Source organism: Mobula hypostoma, chromosome 3 (genome assembly GCF_963921235.1).
Source record: "Mobula hypostoma chromosome 3, sMobHyp1.1, whole genome shotgun sequence".
NCBI classification, from domain to species: Eukaryota; Metazoa; Chordata; class Chondrichthyes; order Myliobatiformes; family Myliobatidae; genus Mobula; species Mobula hypostoma.
In genome coordinates this window covers 118733149-118752048 of record NC_086099.1, presented here as the reverse complement: position 1 = coordinate 118752048, position 18900 = coordinate 118733149, and the positions used below count along the sequence as shown (strand labels likewise).

The following is an 18900-nucleotide window of genomic DNA, read 5'->3' as shown; positions in this document are numbered from 1 at the left end:
AATGCCATATTGGCAGTGGGGCAGAATACGGGGCGCTAGAAGGTTCAGATATCCCCTTTAAGTGTGGGGTAAGTCCTCTTGTTCAACACTGTTGGCGCTTTTTTTTTGTGCGTTTTTTTAATTCACTTATTGCTGCTCAGCTGATCTTAAATCAGGTTTCTTCTCTCCTCCGGAGTCAAATGATTGTTATAAAGGGTTATGACCAGTAATACATTAAAATTGTGCACTTGGAACATTAAGGGGGAGTCATTCACCAATCAAGAGAAAGAAAATCCTACTAAACCTGAAAAAGGAAAAGGTGAACATAGCCTTATTGCAGGAGACACATTTAAATGATAAAGAACATCTAAAACTGCAAAAGTGGATTTGATCATCTATTTTTCATCCTTTAATACCAGGAGTACTGGGGTGGCAATTTTAATTAGGAAGAACTTACATTTAAGTTATTAGACTGCACTAAGGATAAGTATGGGAGATTTGTGATTGTTAATGCTTCAATATAGCGAGAGGAATATGGTATTCTCAGTGTTTACTGCCCTCCAGCTCATCCTCTCAAATTCCTAACAGATGCTTTTTCCAAACTTACAAGCTTTTCAATATAAAACATTATTGTAGGTGGGGATTTTAATTGTCTCATGGACCCATTGATGGACAGAGTGCCTAGTGGTTCTCCCGTTGCTCTCCTCACAGTCCAAACAAATCATGGGCTTTTGTGGAGAACTAGGATTTGTGGACGTCTGGAGGTTGTTACATCCCTCAGACGAAGACTTCACATATTTTTCTAATCCACACAAGTGTTTCACCAGAATAGACTTTTTTCTAACCCCCAAAACGCTCCTAGATTTAGTTGTATCCTGCACAATTGGGAATATTGCTATTTCTGACCATGCAGCAGTATATTTAAATATTAGGCCCAAAGATAACTCAGCACGATCTAGACACTGGAGGCTAAATCCTTGTATTCTAAAAGATAATAAATTTATAGACTACTTTACTTCCGAATTCAAAACTTTCCTATCTATTAATTCCAAGTCAGCTATTAGTCCATCAATGCTCTGGGAAACCGCTACGGCCTATGCAAGGGGATTAATTATCTCCTACTCTGCTAGTAAGAAGTGACAAGCTGCGGAACAGCAGTGCCTAGTGGAAGCAAGGCTTGCAGCAGCTGAAAAGGATTATACTAATATGCCTTCTGCAGCCATGTTACAGAATATCACAGCCCTACACTGTACATTAAACTCTTTACTTACACAAGCAGCCAAAAGAAAATTGACATTTGCTAATCAACAATTGTTTGAACATAGTGAAAAACCAGGTAGGTATTTGGCTTATTTAGCGAGAAAGAAAAATGCCTCTCAGACTATTGCTTCAATCAGGGATGGGACAGGAGCCCTCACTAGTAATTCTAAAATGATTAATGTTGTATTTAAGAATTTTTATTCTAAATTGTATCAATCTGAGCAATGTAATGATGGACAATCTAGGATAGAGTCCTTTTTCAGGAATTTAGATCTCCTAGGCATTTCTTCTGAATAAGAGTCCCTCCTCAAAGCTCCGTTATCTATACATGAGATACAGGAAGCTGTGAGACAGCTCGAAAGTGGGAAGGCACCTGGTCCTGATAGACTCACTAGTGAATTCTATAAAGAGTTCACAGGGTTATTATCAGAGCCTATGCTAAACATGTTCAATCATGCATTTAACTCTCCTCCCACCATCATTGAGAGAAGCTAATATCTCCCGAATTCTTAAGAAAGGAAAGAACCCTGAAGATTGTGCCTCCTACAGGCCTATTTCATTGTTAAATGTTGACTTTAAAATCATATCTAAAACCTTAGCATTGCGATTAGAAACTGTGTTACCTTTTATCATAAAAGAGGATCAAACGGGTTTTGTAAAAGGCTGTAGATTGAACAATTATCAGAAGACAACTTAATGTCATTCAGGCATTTCAACAACGGGCAGTGGACGACTTGGTGGTTTCCTTCGATGCAGAAAAGGCCTTTGATCGTGTTGAATGGCCGTATCTTTTTTTCACTTTGGAACAATTTGGTTTGGGCAATAATTTTATTAAGTGGGTGAAGGTTCTTTATAATGACCCTTTGGCTGCGATTCTCACTAATGGTAATTTTAGAATTCTGAGGAGCAACCAGCAGGGCTGCCCTTTATCACCACTACTTTTCACACTAGTGATCGAACCACTGGCTGAGGCTATTTGGCGAGACCCCAAAATATCTGCTTCCGACATAGGACTAAAGTCACATAAAATTACATTACATGCGGATGATGTTCTAATTTTCTTATCAAGCCCTGCTATATCAGTGCACCACCTTATACGATGCATCAATTCATTTAGCACCTTTTCAGGTTATAAAATCAACTTTACTAAATCACAAGTTATACCTCTGGGGAATCTGCAGTAGGTATCTGACACTCAGGGTGTTTTCCCCTTTAAATGGTTGCAGACAGGTTTTGTTTACTTAGGCATATTTATCATACCTACGTTTGACCAATTGTTCAAAGTTAACTTTACACAGTTATTTGACAAAATCAAACAGGATCTTGAGGAATGGAGCACTCTTCCCATTTCTTGGCTTGACCGAATATCCTTACTCAAAATGAACATTCTTCCTCGTCTGCTTTACCCAATACGAATGATTCCAGTCATTTTTACCCAACAAATACTTAAAAATATAAATGGCTGGTTTCTTTCTTTCATCCGAAACAAAAAAAGACCCTGTATTAAAATGTCTAAGTTACAGCTTCCCAGTAGTCTAGGGAGTCTGGATTTTCTAGACATCAAAAAATATTATGTGGTTGACTGGGTTTGCAGGGACCTCTCCTCAATTTGGCTAGACATTGAAGCTTCACAAGCAAAATGCCCTCTTATTAATTTGCTTTTCCTCAATAAGATGAAACTAGTTAAGGAGTATTGTCACAATCCAATAGCAATTAATACAGTCAGGGCTTGGAGGGCAGTGCGACAAATTGAGGGCAATGCAGCGAAAATATCACCCCTCACTCCAATAACCGGCAGTCCAGATTTTCAGCCTGGCATAATGGATTCTGGATTTAAACTTTGGATTTCTAAGGGTATTTTCCATCTATGAGATTTGTTTGATGAAGGAACGATGATGTCTTTTAGTCAAATAGTACAGAAACTTAACATACCCAAAAAGGATCTTTTTCATTTCTTTCAAATTAGAGATTATATACAGAAAAAAACATCACTGTTAACTGATTTCTATAGCTCTGACATAGAAAAGAAGGTGTTTTGTTCTAAGGGTAAAATCTCCATTTGTACTTTTTACAGTATCCTGAGGGAATGTTCTTGTGGAGAGGCTGAGCAGCTGGGAAGGGTCTGGGAGGGAGAGCTGGGAGTAGAAATTACAGCTGAAACATGGGAAGACATCTGTGATAATGCAAAGAAAATTTCAGTTTGTAAGAGAACCGAAGCATTGCAACTGAAAATTCTGCATAGAGTCCATCTGACTCCAGACTGTCTCTCGAAATTTAAGACGAGGGATTCTCCAATGTGTTCTAAATGTACAGTAAATACTGGATCTTTCACCCACTGTTTTTGGACCTGTCCCAAGCTTCAGGCATACTGGAGTGATATTTTGGGTGAAATGGAAAAGATTCTGAAGATGGAGCTTGAACTGTGTCTTTTCTCTTTGGCTTACCCAGCAGTCGTATTATTAATGCACATCAGAAAAAACTTCTAAACATCCTGACTTTTTGTGCGAGGAGGAACATTTTACTTTGTTGGATATCTGATAAGGCCCCTGGACTTTTTGGTTGGTGAAAATTAATCATGGAATACATTCCTTTGGACCTTTTGACATGTATGGTACACTCAAAAACAAATAGTTTTCATAAATCATGGCAACCTTTTCTGCAGTATGTAGATGTAAACCTGTCTGCTATACTAATAAGGGCTTTTGTATAGGATGTTGTGGTGATGTCTATATTTTGATGGAAGTGTTCTGATAGCTGTTATCTGTGAGGGGAAGAAATGTAAGTGTAAATGTATCTGGAAACTGAAAGTTTTGTTATGCTGAGCAAAAAAAGTTCCAAAAAAACCTGTGTGGATGAGTGTGTGCCTACAAAAACTTACTGTACATTCCCTAACCAAAAGCCGTGGATGAACCAGGAGGTACGTCATCTGCTGAAGGCTAGATCTGTGACATTCAAGTCTGGCGATACAGGCCTGTACCAGAAAACCAGGTATGATTTACAGAGGGCTACTTCAAGGACAAAGAGACAATTTTGAACAAGGGTGGAGGTGATATCAGATGCACGGCAACTCTGGCAGGGACTGAAAGACATTACCTCCTACAAAACGAAACCCAATAGTATGAATGGCAGCATTGCTTCACTACCAGATGAACTCCACGCCTTCTACGCACACATTGAAAGGGAGAACACAACTCCAACTGTGAAAATCTCTGCTGCACCTGAAGACCCTGTGATCTCTGTCTCAGAGGCCGATGTTATACTATCTTTAAAGAGAGTGAACTCTCACAAGGCAGAAGGTCCCGATGGAGTACCTGGTAAGGCTCTAGAAACCTGTACCAACCAACTAGTAGGAGTATTCAAGGACATTTTCAACCTCTCACTGCTACGGGCAGAAGTTCCCACTTGCTTCAAAAAGGCAACAATCATACCAGTGCCTCAGAAGAATAATGTGAGCTGCCTTAATGACTATCGCCTGCAGCACTCACATCGACAGTGATGAAATGCTTTGAGAGGTTGGTTATGACTAGACTGAACTCCTGCCTCAGCAAGGACCTGGACCCAGTGCGATTTGCCTATCGCCACAATAGGTCAATGGCAGACGTAATCTCAATGGCTCTCCACACAGCTTTAGACTACCTAGACAACACAAACACCTATGTCAGGATGCTGTTCATTGACTATAGCTCAGTTTTAATACCATAATTCCCATAATCCTGATTAAGAAGTTGCAGAACCTGGGCCTCTGTACTCCCTCTGCAATTGGATCCTCGACTTCCTAACCGGAAGACTACAGTCTGGTGATAACATATCCTCCGGGCTGACGATTAACACTGGTGCACCTCGGGTGTGTGCTTAGCCCACTGCTCTACTCTCTGTATACACATGACTGTGTGGCTAGGCATAGCTCAAATACCATCTACAAATTTGCTGACAATACAACCATTGTTGGTAGAATCTCAGGTGGTGATGAGAGGGCGTACAGGAGTGAGATATGCCAACTAGTGGAATGGTGTCGCAGCAACAACCTGGTACTGAACATCAGTAAGACAAAAGAGATGATTGTGGACTTCAGGAAGGGTAAGACAAAGGAACACATACCAATCCTCATAGAGGGATCAGAAGTGGAGAGGGTGAGCAGCTTCCAGTTCCTGGGTGTCAAGATTCTGAGGATCTAACCTGGTCCCAACATATTGATGTAGTCATAAAAGAAGGCAAGACAGCGGGTATACTTTATTACAAGCCTGAAGAGATTTAGCATGTCAACAAATACAGTGGCATGCAGAAGTTTGGGCACACCTGGTCAAAATTTCTGTTACTGTGAATAGCTAAGTGAGTAAAAGATGAACTGATTTCCAAAAGGCATAAAGTTAAAGACGACACATTTCTTTAATATTTTAAGCAAGAAAACTTCTTTATTTCCATATTTTACAGATTCAAAATAACAAAAAAAGAAAAGGGCCTGAAGCAAAAGTTTGGGCACCCTGCATGGCAGTACTTAGTATCACCCCCTCTGGCAAGTATCACAGCTTGTAAATGCTTTTTGTAGCCAGCTAAGAGTCTTTCAGTTCTTGTTTGGGGGATTTTCGCCCATTCTTCCTTGCAAAAGGCTTCTAGTTCTGTGAGATTCTTGGGCCGTCTTGCATGCACTGCTCTTTTGAGGTCTACCCACAGATTCTCGATGATGTTTAGGTCAGGGGACTGTGAGGGCCATGGCAAAACCTTCAGCTCGCGCCTCTTGAGGTAGTCCATTATGGATTTTGAGGTGTGTTTAGGATCATTATCCTGTTGTAGAAGCCATCCTCTTTTCATCTTCGGCTTTTTTACAGACGGTGTGATGTTTGCTTCCAGAATTTGCTGGTACCTAATTGAATTCATTCTTCCCTCTACCAGTAAATGTTCCCCGTGCCACTAGCTGCAACGCAAGCGCAAAGCATGATCGATCCACCCATGTTTAACAGTTGGAGAGGTGATCTTTTCATGAAATTCTGCACCCTTTTTTCTCCAAACATACCTTTGCTCATTGCGGCCAAAAAGTTCTATTCAAAAAGTTCAAAGGAACATCTAAACAAGTCTGATGTATTTTGGAAACAAGTCCTGTGGACTGATGAAGTTAAAATAGAACTTTCCAAGGAAGAATGGGCGAAAATCCCCGAAACAAGAATTGAAAGACTCTTAGCTGGCTACAAAAAGTGTTTACAAGCTGTGATACTTGCCAAAGGGGGTGTTACTAAGTACTGCCATGCAGGGTGCCCAAACTTTTGCATCAAGCCCTTTTCCATTTTTGTTATTTTGAATCTGTAAAATATGGAAATAAAGAAGTTTTCTTGCTTAAAATATTAAAGAAATGTATCATCTTTAACTTCGTACCTTTTGGAAATCAGTTCATCTTTTACTCGCTTAGCTATCACAGTTACAGAAATTTTGACCAGGGGTGCCCAAACTTTTGCATGCCACTGTACACTTAAAAACTTCTACAGTTGTACCATGGAAAGCATTCTGACAGGCTGCATCACTGTCTGGTATAGAAGGGCTACTGGACAGGACCGAAAGAAGCTGCAGAAAGTTGTAAATCTAGTCAGCTCCATCTTGGGCACTAGCCTACAAAGTACCCAGGATGTCTTTAGGGAGCCGTGTCTCAGAAAGGCAGTGTCTATTATTAAGGACCTCCAGCACCCAGGACATCCCCTTTTCTCACTGTTACCATCAGGTAGGAGGTACAGAAGCCTGAAGGCACACACTCAGTGATTCAGGAACAGCTTCTTCCCCTCTGCCATCTGGTTCCTGAATGGACATTGAAGATTTGGACATTACCTCACTTTTTTTTAAATATACAGCATTTCTGTTTTTGCACATTTTTAAAAATCTATTCAATATACATAATTGATTTACTTGTTTATTATGTTTTATTTTATTTATTCTCTCTCTCTCTCTCTCTCCCCCCCCACCCCCAGATTATGTATTGCATTGAATTGCATTGAACCTGCTGCTGCTAAGTTAACAAATTTCACGTCACATGCTGGTGATAATAAACCTGATTCGGATTCCCATTTTCTCCAAACTCAAGGCGTACCCATGGGCACCCACGCGGACCCCAGCTATGCCTGCCTTTTCGTTGGCTACCTAGAACAATCCATGTTCCAAGTCTTCCTGCACTACACTGACATCTGCATTGGTGATGTTTCTTTCACCCAGGCTGAGTTTGTCAATTTCATCAATTTTGCCTCCAATTTCCACCCTGCCCTTAAATTCACTTGGTCCATTTCTGACACCCCTCCACCCCTCTCCCCCTTCTCGATCTCTCTGCCTCCATCACTGGAGATAAACTGAGTACCAATATCTTTTAGAAATCTACCAATTCCCATCTTGACTATACCTCTTCCCACCCTGTCTCCTGTAAAAATACTATTCCCTTTTTTCAGTTCCTTTGTCTCCACCGCATCTGTTCCTGGGATGAAGCTTTCTTTTCCAGGGCTTCAGAGATCTCCTCCTCCTTGAAAGAACAGGGTTTCCCTTCCTCCAGCATCGATGATGCCCTCACTTGCAGCTTCTTCACATCCCGGACATCCGCACTCACCCCATCTTCCCGCCACCTTAACAGGGATCGAGTTTCTTTTGTCCTCACCTACCATCCTTTGAGGCTCCACATCCAACATATCATTTTCCGCAACTCCGCAACCTTCAACGGGAACTAGCCACCAGAATCAGAATCAGGTTTATTATCACCGGCATGTGACAAGAAATTTAACTTAGCAGCTGCAGTTCAATGCAATACATGATAACATAGAAATAATAAATAAATTACAGTAAGTATATATATATATATATATATATATATATATATATGTATATCTTTAGTAGATTAAAAATAGTGCAAAACAGAAATAACACATATTTAAGGAAGTGAGGTAGTGATCAGGGGTTCAATATCCATTTAGGAATCATATGGGCTTCGCACTCAGATCTGCAGCTGGATCTTCAACTTCCTCACAGACAGGACCCAGGCTGTAAAAATAGGGGACAAGCTCTCGTCTACAATCACTCTGAGCACCGGTGCCCCACAAGGCTGTGTACTCAGCCCCCTGCTGTACTCACTGTACACCCATGATTGTGTAGCCAAGTTTCCATCAAACTCAATATATAAGTTTGTTGATGACACAACAATTGTAGGCCATATCTCGGGTAATGATGAGTTTGAGTACAGAGAGGAAATTAAGAACCTGGTGGCATAGTGCGAAGACAATAACCTATCCCTCAACACCAGCAAAACGAAGGAACTGGTTGTTGACTTCAGAAGGAGGAGCAGACCACACAACCCAATTTACATCGGTGGTGCGCAAGTGGAACAGGTCAAAAGCTTTAAGTTCCTCGGGGTCAATATCACAAATGACCTGACTTGATCCAACCAAGCAGAGTTCACTGCCAAGAAGGCCCACCAGCGCCTTTACAGAGAGGTTACACATTTCTGTATAGGTCTGTATAACCATTAAACAATTACAGCACGGAAACAGGCCATCTTGGCCATTCTAGTCCGTGACAAGTTACTTTATTTGAAACGTCATGAGCAACCTTGGTGCAGGGATATTCTGGTTTGAATACAGAGAAAGACAACAAAGATGATTCCTAATTTTATACCATTAAACTGTGATTTAATAGGCGAAAGTACAATTAAAAATTAATGGTTGCAGGTGTTTTAACTTAAAAGGCGTATAAAAGTCCAATGTTTAATTTCATATTTTAGGATTTTAAAGACTTTATACATTCCTGACAAAAAGAGTGAGTGAAAGAAAATCTTGAAAAACTAAATAGTGATGTGGTCAAGGCATGCAATAATATAGATTTGGTTTTCCTAACTACACACAAGCAACCAAATAGAACAAAATTACAAAATCAGATGACAAAAATGAGCAATATTCATTTTTGCCATTCCAAAAAGCAAAGGGAGTATGGTATAAGGCAAGGGCAAGAAAGAAGACAAAAACAAAATAATCTAGGTCATTAAGTATAGCTCACATGCTCTTAACTGGCCCTGGATATTTAAGTGGTAAGACAGCTACTATACACAATTAATTGTGGTGTCTGTGGTGGCCAGTGCTATCATGTTTGCTGTTGTGTGCTGGGGCAGCAGGCTGAGGGTAGCAGACACCAACAGAATCAACAAACTCATTCGTAAGGCCAGTGATGTTGTGGGGATAGAACTGGACTCTCTCACAGTGGTGTCTGAAAAGAGGATGCTGTCTAAGTTATATGCCATCTTGGACAATGTCTCCCATCCACTACATCATGTACTGGTTGGGCACAGGAGTACATTCAGCCAGAGACTCATTCCACCGAGATGCAACACAGAGCGTCATAGGAAGTCATTCTTGCCTGTGGCCATCAAACTTTACAACTCCTCCCTCGGAGGGTCAGACACCCTGAGCCAATGGGCTGGTCCTGGACTTATTTCTTGGCATAATTTACATATTACTATTTAACTATTTATGGTTTTATTACTATTTATTATTTATGGTGCAACTGTAACAAAAACCAATATCCCCCTGGATCAATAAAGTATGACTATGACTAATTGGAATTAACTTGTAGACTATGGGCATCACTGGGAAAGCCAGCATTTCCCTATTGCCCTATAGCACCTTCCCCTATTGCCTTTGAAAAGAAGGTGGCTTGATAGCAGCTTCAATTGATATCTTTGGATTGTTGGTCAATATTTCTGGAAAATTATTCTGACGTTTTGGCCATGTTACGTACCCCATAACTGGGTTGCCAAACCAGCAGAAATGAACCACTTAGTTGGAGTCTGGTTAACAGAAACTAATAAAGTTTTATTAAAGAAATAAGTAACACAGTACTCTAATCGTACGATATAAATGCAACAGGTTAGCAATGATAAAACACACGTACACAGAACTAGGGTAATAGGAATCAATCAAGCTCTATCGCAGTCTAGGGGTAAAATGATCAGTCTCAAGTGACGCAGAGTTCAGTTCAGCTTAGTACAGTTCGCAGTAATCGCTGTTGTGCCGTTGGAGAGAGAGAGAGAGAGAGAGAGAGATATGCAAATCTGATTCAGCAGACCTTTGATGTTCTTCGCAGTTGGCTTTCGGGCGGACCCTTTTTTATGTCTTCTGTGGTCACCAACTGTGATCCCTCCGCTCCGGATATGACCGTCCTTCCGCGGTGAACCTGGCACCCAGGCAAGGGCGGACACACACACCAGGTTCCCGCCGAACGCACCCTTTCACCCTGTGTGTCTATGGTCGCTTCCCGCGACCAGACCTCCAAATTCACACCAACTTGTGGGGGCACACCGCTCTTCCAGGGTCTCGTTATCTCGTGATCTCGTGGTGTGTGTCGTGCCTTAGGGAACCTGTTCTTTTTAACCCCCTGCTGGGGTATTGCCTGTCCATCAAACTTCAAACAGTTCAGGTTCAAAGCAATCAGTCTGTCAATATCTGAAATGCGTTTCTTTCTCATTAAACTCTCTCTTCTCTCTTACTAGCATTTTGAATGTTTCTCCATTGTCTCTCTTATCTCTCTCATCAGCATCAATCTTCTGATAGCTTGGTTTGTCGTCACACCCCTATCCTTCAAAGGATTCTTATCGGGGTAAAGATTATGGGCATGAATACATTATTAGATACACACTAATATACATGGTCATCAGCTATTCGGCTAATACAGAGAACTTTAAGTTGTCAACACCTTGACCGACAGTCAGCAATCACATTTTCCGTTCCTTTTATGTGTGTTATTTTAATATCCTCTAAGACCAGGCTCCAACTTAGCAACCTTTTATTTTTATCCTTCATAGTGGCCAAAAACACTAATGGGTTGTGATCAGTGTAAATTATTAGTGGTTTCCATCCCGGACAAATATAACAAAGATCGTCCCACACAAACTTCGCATTCTTTGGCAAGAGCTTAGTAAGAGGGAGGGTAATATTCGCAAAGTTTTTGCAAAACTTCCTATAGTACCCCACCATCCCCAAGAACCTTCTCAGGGCTCTCTTGTCTGTCGGGGTGGGGACTTCAGAGATAGCCCGCACCTTAGCCTACATCGGTGCCAGCTGCCCCTGTCTTACCACAAACCCCAGATAAGTGATCTTTCCATGGCCGAATTCACTTTTTGCGAGGTTCGCTGTCAGGCTGGCTTCAAACAGCTTTTTAAACAGTCCCTCTACTGCCACAATGTGCCCTTCCCACGTGTCACTCCAGACCACTAAATCGCCAATATACGCTTCTGCGTTCTTTAGCCCTTTTGTCACTGAATTAATCATCCTATAGGGGTGTTGCTTACTAGGCTGACCTGATGCGACAACAACACCATGTCCCGGCTCTTTGCATCGCCTCGGGACATCCGGACATACGTGTGCGTGCCAGTTAATTATCTTTCTCAGCAGCTCACTCTGTTCGGGCGTTAAGTGAGAGAACTTATCAGCAAAGTTGGCCAAAACAATAGAGTTCTCCCATCTGGTCAGCACCATACTTATCTTTTCAAAATGGGTCTTCCCCTTATCAGGTGGCACCCTAGCCTCATTAATTTTCGTGATAACACCGACTAGGTCTGCTCTCTTATCGTGGCAAGCTGTTAGCATATCAATAGGCTGTGTCGGCTCACGTCTACAATAGTCAATAGCATCCCTCCTCCTGTGCAGCCAGTAAAACTCTTTCATGATTCTATCGACTGTCTTCCTCACCCCAAAATGTCCACCGAGGGGTATCTTGTGGGCCAGGTTAAGAATCTCGCCCCTATAAATTTTCGGTACTACCACCTGGTGTACCACCCCCCATTCCTCATCTGCGGGCACGGTACGTGGTCTCCATTTCCTCATTAGTACTCACTCCTTCATATAATAGCCCACTGGCTCCCTTTTTAATTCCGCTTCAGAGAGAGCTGTCTCCACCAAAACCATCAGCTCCTCGTCTCACTCCTGTGCCTGTATAAATTCCTTCCTTGCTAATGATAAGTCTAACTCAACTCCCTTACTTCCTTCCGTTTTACTATGCTCCTTCTTTTCACTTTCTAACCCCTCCTGGTACAAGGCCGGTAAAAACGTCTCAGCTAAATCTACATTCGCTTCGGCAGCCTTTCTGGACATGCGCTGAGTCACTGCGCAAACGGAATAAACCCGTGAGTCCATGGGCGGAGCCTCAATGCTGGCAGGCTGGCTTGTCAGTTTTACTGCTGAGAACATATTTCCGCCGGCGAGGTCATTACCAATTAAGACCTCCACGTCTTCCACTGGTAATTCAGGTCTCACCCCTATCGTGACCGGTCCGGAGACCAAATCGCTTTTTAGGTGTAACTGGTGCAAAGGTACTGCTTCAGTCCCTTTCGCAATGCCTTTTATCACCCTGACCTCCCCAGTCTGGGTCTCTGAACTAAAGTCTAACACACTCTTTAAGATCAATGACTGACAAGCTCCAGTGTCTCTCCAGATCCGTACTGGAACCGGGTTTAACCCCTCCTTCACTGACACCAATCCGGCCGAGATAAACTTCTCGCGCCCTTCCTGAACTTTATCAGACCTCTTCTCCCCTAGCGGTTTGTTTGCCAGCTCAATACAGCCAGTCGGAACCGTCGTTTTTCCTTTCCCCGTCTCCTTTTTTGGGGCAAAGCACCTGGACGCAAAGTGACCGGCTTTTTCAGAATTATAGCATACAACCCCAGGAGACTTCCTACCAAACTGCTCCCGGTCTTCCTTATTTTTCTCACTAGTCCCCGGCTTACTTTCTGACTTTTCTGGCGGACTCTCTCCGCCCTCTTGACTACACTTCTGGTAGTTTTTACTCGGGGTAAACTTCGCTTTGTGCATTAACACATATTCATCCGCTAACTTAGCAGTTGCGGCTAAGGTTTCTGCCTCTTTCTCATCTAGATAAGGCCTCATACCTTCAGGGACACAACCTTTAAACTGCTCAATCAGTATTAGCTGTAGCAGTCTATCATAATCCCCACTCAACACTCACAATACATCTGCATCTCACGGGCAAACTCTAAATACGTGCGGCCCCACTGCTTCCTCGCATTCCGGAACCTCTGCCGGTATGCCTCCGGGACCAACTCATAAATCCTGAGTATCACCCCTTTCACCACATCATACCTCTGAGCATCTGCGAACAATGCTGAGTAAGCTTGTTGAGCTTTTCCTTTAAGTACGCTCTGAAGCAAAACAGCCCACTTATCCCTCGGCCAGTCCTGACTTGCAGCAACTTTTTCAAAATGTAGAAAGTACGGATCAACATCAGCCTCCTCAAATGGGGGAACCAGCCTAACCTCTTGGGTCGCCCTGAACCCTCCACCTTGGTTTGGCATGGGCCCCTGCGCTAGCCTCATCCTTAACTTCTCCAGCTCGAATTCCCTTTTCCTCTGTTTGTCTCTCACTTCTCATTCTAACTGCCTGTCCCTCTCTTCTCGCTCCAGCTGTTTTACCCGGATCTCGTGCTCGAGTCTCAATTTTTCAATCTGCAGCTGTACTGCTTCTCCACCAGGTTTTCCCATAGATACCACCTCCAGCTCCCCTTGGGGAAACACACTTTTAGATACGTAATCCTCAATGATAGCTCTGTGCATCTCCGCTCTCCTCATTGTCGACTTCCCCTTAAAAAGATTCAACCGTTTGGCCACAGTTGCCAATTCTGATTTCTGGCATCCTCTAATGCCTCCAAGGTTGGCGCCTTTAGAAATTCCTCAATCTCCATTTCTGCTGTTTGCCCTTTCTTTCTTTCAGGAATTTTAACCCAATCAATTTACCCAGACCCAAATTTAGCATTCAAAATCCCGGACGAGATCCCCACTTATGTTAAGTACCTCATAACTGGGTTGCCAAACCAGCAGAAATGGACCACTTAGTTGGAGTCTGGTTAACAGAAACTAATAAAGTTTTATTAAAGAAATAAGTAACACAGTACTCTAATCGTACAGATATAAATGCAACAGGTTAGCAATGATAAAACACACGTGTACACAGAACTAGGGTAATAGGAATCAATCAAGCTCTATCGCAGTCTAGGGGTAAAATGATCAGTCTCAAGTGACGCAGAGTTCAGTTCAGCTTAGTACAGTTCGCAGCAGTCGTTGTTGTGCCGTTGGAGAGAGAGAGAGAGAGAGAGATAGAGATATGCATATTTGATTCAGCAGACCTTTGACGTTCTTCGCAGTTGGCTTTCGGGCGGACCCTTTTTTATGTCTTTTGTGGTCACCATCTGTGACCCCTCCACTCCGGATATGACCGTTCTTCCGCGGTGAACCCGGCACCCAGGCAAGGGCGGACACACACACCAGGTTCCCGCCGATCGTACCCTTTCACCCTGTGTGTCTATGGTCGGTTCCCACGACCAGACCTCCAAATTCACACCAACTTGTGGGGGCACACCGCTCTTCCAGGGTCTCGTTATCTCGTGATCTCGTGGTGTGTGTCGTGCCTTAGCAAACCTGTTCTTTTTATCCCCCTGCTGGGGTATCACCTGTCCATCAAACTTCAAACAGTTCAGGTTCAAAGCAATCGGTCTGTCAATATCTGAAATGTGTTTCTTTCTCGTTAAACTCTCTCTTCTCTCTTATTAGCATTTTGAATGTTTCTCCATTGTCTCCCTTATCTCTCTCATCAGCATCAATCTTCTGATAACTTGGTTTGTCGTCACAGCCAATACAAGCAAATACAGTCGGGTAAGTATACATCATTAGTCTGGTAACCAAATCAACGTATGGGCCAACTTTAATAAATAGTGTCAAATCTTTATGACCCAACTTAAAGGCATGAAATTTCAAATCCTTAAATGCCTCCATGCCTTCAAAAACTCAGCAGTCACATGAAAAGGGAATCTTGAAATAAATGCATAATCAGGGTGTAAAAAAATACATAGAACTGAAATCAATGGAAAAGGTTTCATAATCTGTGTTCATTAGCATTGTGACATTATGCAACATAATCAGTAACTGTAACATAACAGGAGTGGAATTTTTTTGTCTCTAGAAATGAGTTGTTCGAGCTCCAACAACTATTTTGAAAACTCCTCATTGTTGGCTTACCTGTGTACCAAGTCAAAATGTAGAACATTCATCGTGTTCCATTTAAGTCAAACTTCCTGCCTGATCTTTATCCTTAACAAATGTTATATCAGAAACTTTCATAGTGAACTGCATGTAAACATCTTAGGGTGGAGAAAAGTGAAGAGACAGGATCGAGGTTCAGTTTCTTTTGATGGCCTTGTGATAGATTTTCATATCCTAACAAAATTCAGAACTGAAACAAACAGGCAAAGAAACAGCAAGCAAAAGATGCACCAAAAAAGGAGCTATAGCGTAGGTGATAACATACAAAGTCCTTTCAGAATTATCTTAAAGAATCCTATCCAACTATAATGTAACATCTTCAAACTTGCACTTCAATGCTACTTAACAAACCAAAAAAGGCACTATACATTTTTACACAGTTTTAAACTTAGATCTAATTTAACAGCTCTAATTATTACTTCTTTTACATGTCACAGTTTTACTCCCAGGCTTTTCAAAAAGTTTATGGTTTAAAATGATAATGACAAATTATTCAGGAAATTAACATATAAATTCAACAATTTTCTGCTGGCATAAAAACACCAGTGAAACGTCACTCATACAATTGGCTATAGGATTATTGAATGAGGATAACTTTTAATCACTTAGGTATTTATGTGGTAATTGTGGAACATTTCACGAAATTCCCATTGTACTACAGACAACTCCTATAACTTTATCAACTTTGTGATATATTCTATAATTGCCAAGTTTGGACATTTCTTAAACCACAATTTGTCACTTTATATTTTTGCACTGCCATGTTTATCGAAAATCATCAAGTGCAAAGATGTTAAGTTACTGAATGATAGATTAGGCTTAATTTGATTCAATGAACCCAAGTCTGTCTGGAATAACAATCAAGAGTGGGGAAAATGCTCTCTCTCTCCTCCCTATAAAATCTTCTACAGGACACAATGTGGAGCTTTAAGGCATCAAATGATTACAATTACAGACATCCCACCCTGCAAAAACTCATTTCAGGGAGGTAGCACCATCAATTTGTAGGAGACTTCTGGGAGAGGTGGGATGTCTGCAATAGAGTAGCTCCTTAGCAGCTGGCCAGCTAGTTTAAATAACGTTAGCTATGCTAATGAACGAATGACACCTGTTAAACTCACCTCAACATGTCTTTTACAGTCTTAACCCACCATGCACAATAGAAAAGTCACTGTTGGAAACAGTGCAGCGAGCAACACTGTCATTATTTTGACCCCTATTAGGCAGGGGTACACTTTAGTGTAGACTGGGGTGACGTACGTTTTATATATTTTTTTGGAACACTCTGCCATGGCGTGCTCTCGCGCTCTCTCTCTCTCTCTCTCTCTCTCTCTCTCTCGTGGTCGCTCATGTGCTCTCAAACGCTCTCACTTGCTTTCTCTCTCGCTCGCTCTTTCGCTCACATGCTCTCGCTTGCTTTCTCTCTCGCGCGCTCTCGCGCTCTCTCTTGCTTTTCTCTCGCTCACTCTCAAAAAAATTGATTTCCATGATATGGTATATAATTTGCGGGCATCAGGGAGCCACTATTAATATGCGGGAGACTCCCGGAAGTTCCGGGAGAGGCGGGATGTCTGCAATTGCAAAAGTTTCAGTATTTTTATGTGGTGCTAAATAGGGTACTGTTTAAGAATTAAATGCAAACTTGCAAGATAATGTGAAAATAAATCAGTAATTACAGAGTCTAAGCTTCATCAAAACAATGCAACTAATTTAACCATCCAATAAATAAAGGCATCCGTTAGTCTTGTGAGACTATGGATCTGCGCCTGGAAAGTCTTCAGTCTCCAGGGCGCAGGCCTGGGCAAAGGTGTATGGAAGACCAGCAGTTGCCCATGCTGCAAGTCTTCCCTCTCCACGACACCAATGTTGTCCAAGGTAAGGGCATTAGGACCCATACAGCTTGGCACCAGTGTCGTCGCAGAGCAATGTGTGATTAAGTGCCTTGCTCAAGGATACAACATGTTGCCTCAGCTGGGGCTTGAACTCACGACCTTCAGGTCGCTAGTCCAACGCCTTAACTACGTGGGCACGTGCCCACAACCATCCAATATTAATAAGAAAAATAAGCACCCAAAATGAATAATGACATTTTCAGCTTGTCACAAGGCTCAACTCATAATTTCACCCATTTATGCCCAGATCCAGCAACTTCCTCCCTCTGTCTTGCACAAAATCAAGCCACTCTGGTGAGTATTGGAGAAGTTTTCTAAAAGCTGAGTCTTATTGGCCACTGGCACCATAAGTAGATTTTAGAACAGGAAACACTCTGCCTGTGTTCTTTCCACCACACAGGCTGGCTAATGAAAAGATTACTCACTAGCCAGAATCTAAACCTAAAATCTTCATTCATTGGTATTGTTTGAGCAAGGAACCAAATTGCTATTTTGGTTGTCAAATGATGCATGAGTGGGTATGGCAGATTGCTGTGGAAACAGCACAGATACAGTACAGGAGAACAAAGATTGTTTTGGAAGGACAGATTATACTTATAATTGCAGCATACAAAAGGCTGGAGGAACTCGGAGGGCCAGGCAGCATCTATGGAGGAAACTGATCACTGCATTGCTAGATCCAGTTCAAACCAAATCATCAACAACGACGATGAGACGGCATACAGAAGGAGGGAGAATGGCTGCTAGAATGGTGGGAGCACAACAACTTGAGTCTTAATGTGGCAAGACCAAGGAGATGATTGCGGACTTCAGGAAGTTGCAGGCTGACAACATCTCACAACAGATAAACGGCTCTTCCATGGAGCAAGTTAGAAGCACCGAGTTTCTGGGAGTGTACATAACAAGCAATTTCACCTGGCCCATCAACACCACCTCTTTAATCAAGAAGGTACAACAGCGTCTCCACTTCTTGAAGAGTTTGAACCGAGCAAGGTTTCCCTCCACCCGCTTCTAACCAATTTTTACAGGGGCACCATTGTGAGTGTCCCTACCAGCTGCATCACCATCTGTTATGGGAATTGCGAGGCATCTGACCACAAGACCCTACAAAGGATTGCAAGGACTGCTAAGAGGATTATAGGTTCTCTCTTCCACTCAACCAAGGTATTTTATCAAGAACACTGCGTACACAGGGCCCTTAGTATTGTCAATGATCCCTCTGATCCATCCAACAGTCTCTTTGACCCCCTACCATCAGGAAAGAGGTACTGTGGCATGAGGACAAGTACCGTTAGGATGGGAAACAGCTTCTTCCCTCAGGCTGTGAAACAAATAAACTTCCTGCCACCACCAAGGTCTAATCACGTATGAAGCACCAGTAGCATTATATTGTTTACTTTTTAACTTGTGGTGTAAATGCACCTTATTATTTGTTAATTTATTTATAGTAATATTACTTAAGTGCTGCATGTGAGTTACATGTACTGTGTTGTTTTATTTGGCAATATACATGTGCACAGTAGGATGAACATAATTGTGAACTCGAACGAAGTGGGTACCACCCGCCCCATTCAAAATACTGCTCTGGGTTCTCTTCATACCATCCCAATCTAAAATTCAACTGTATTTCCTGCCATAAGTGCTACCTGACCTGCTGAATTCTTGCAGTCTTCTGCGTGTTGCTCCAGATTCCAGCATGTATAGTCTCCTGTG

General features: G+C 42.2%; 1 protein-coding gene across 1 annotated transcript in view; it reads right to left on the bottom strand.

Moving 5' to 3' along the window:
- Positions 1-18900, bottom strand: part of LOC134344218 (AT-rich interactive domain-containing protein 2-like) — a 378430-nt gene that overhangs the window by 284700 nt on the left and 74830 nt on the right. The window lies entirely within an intron of this gene.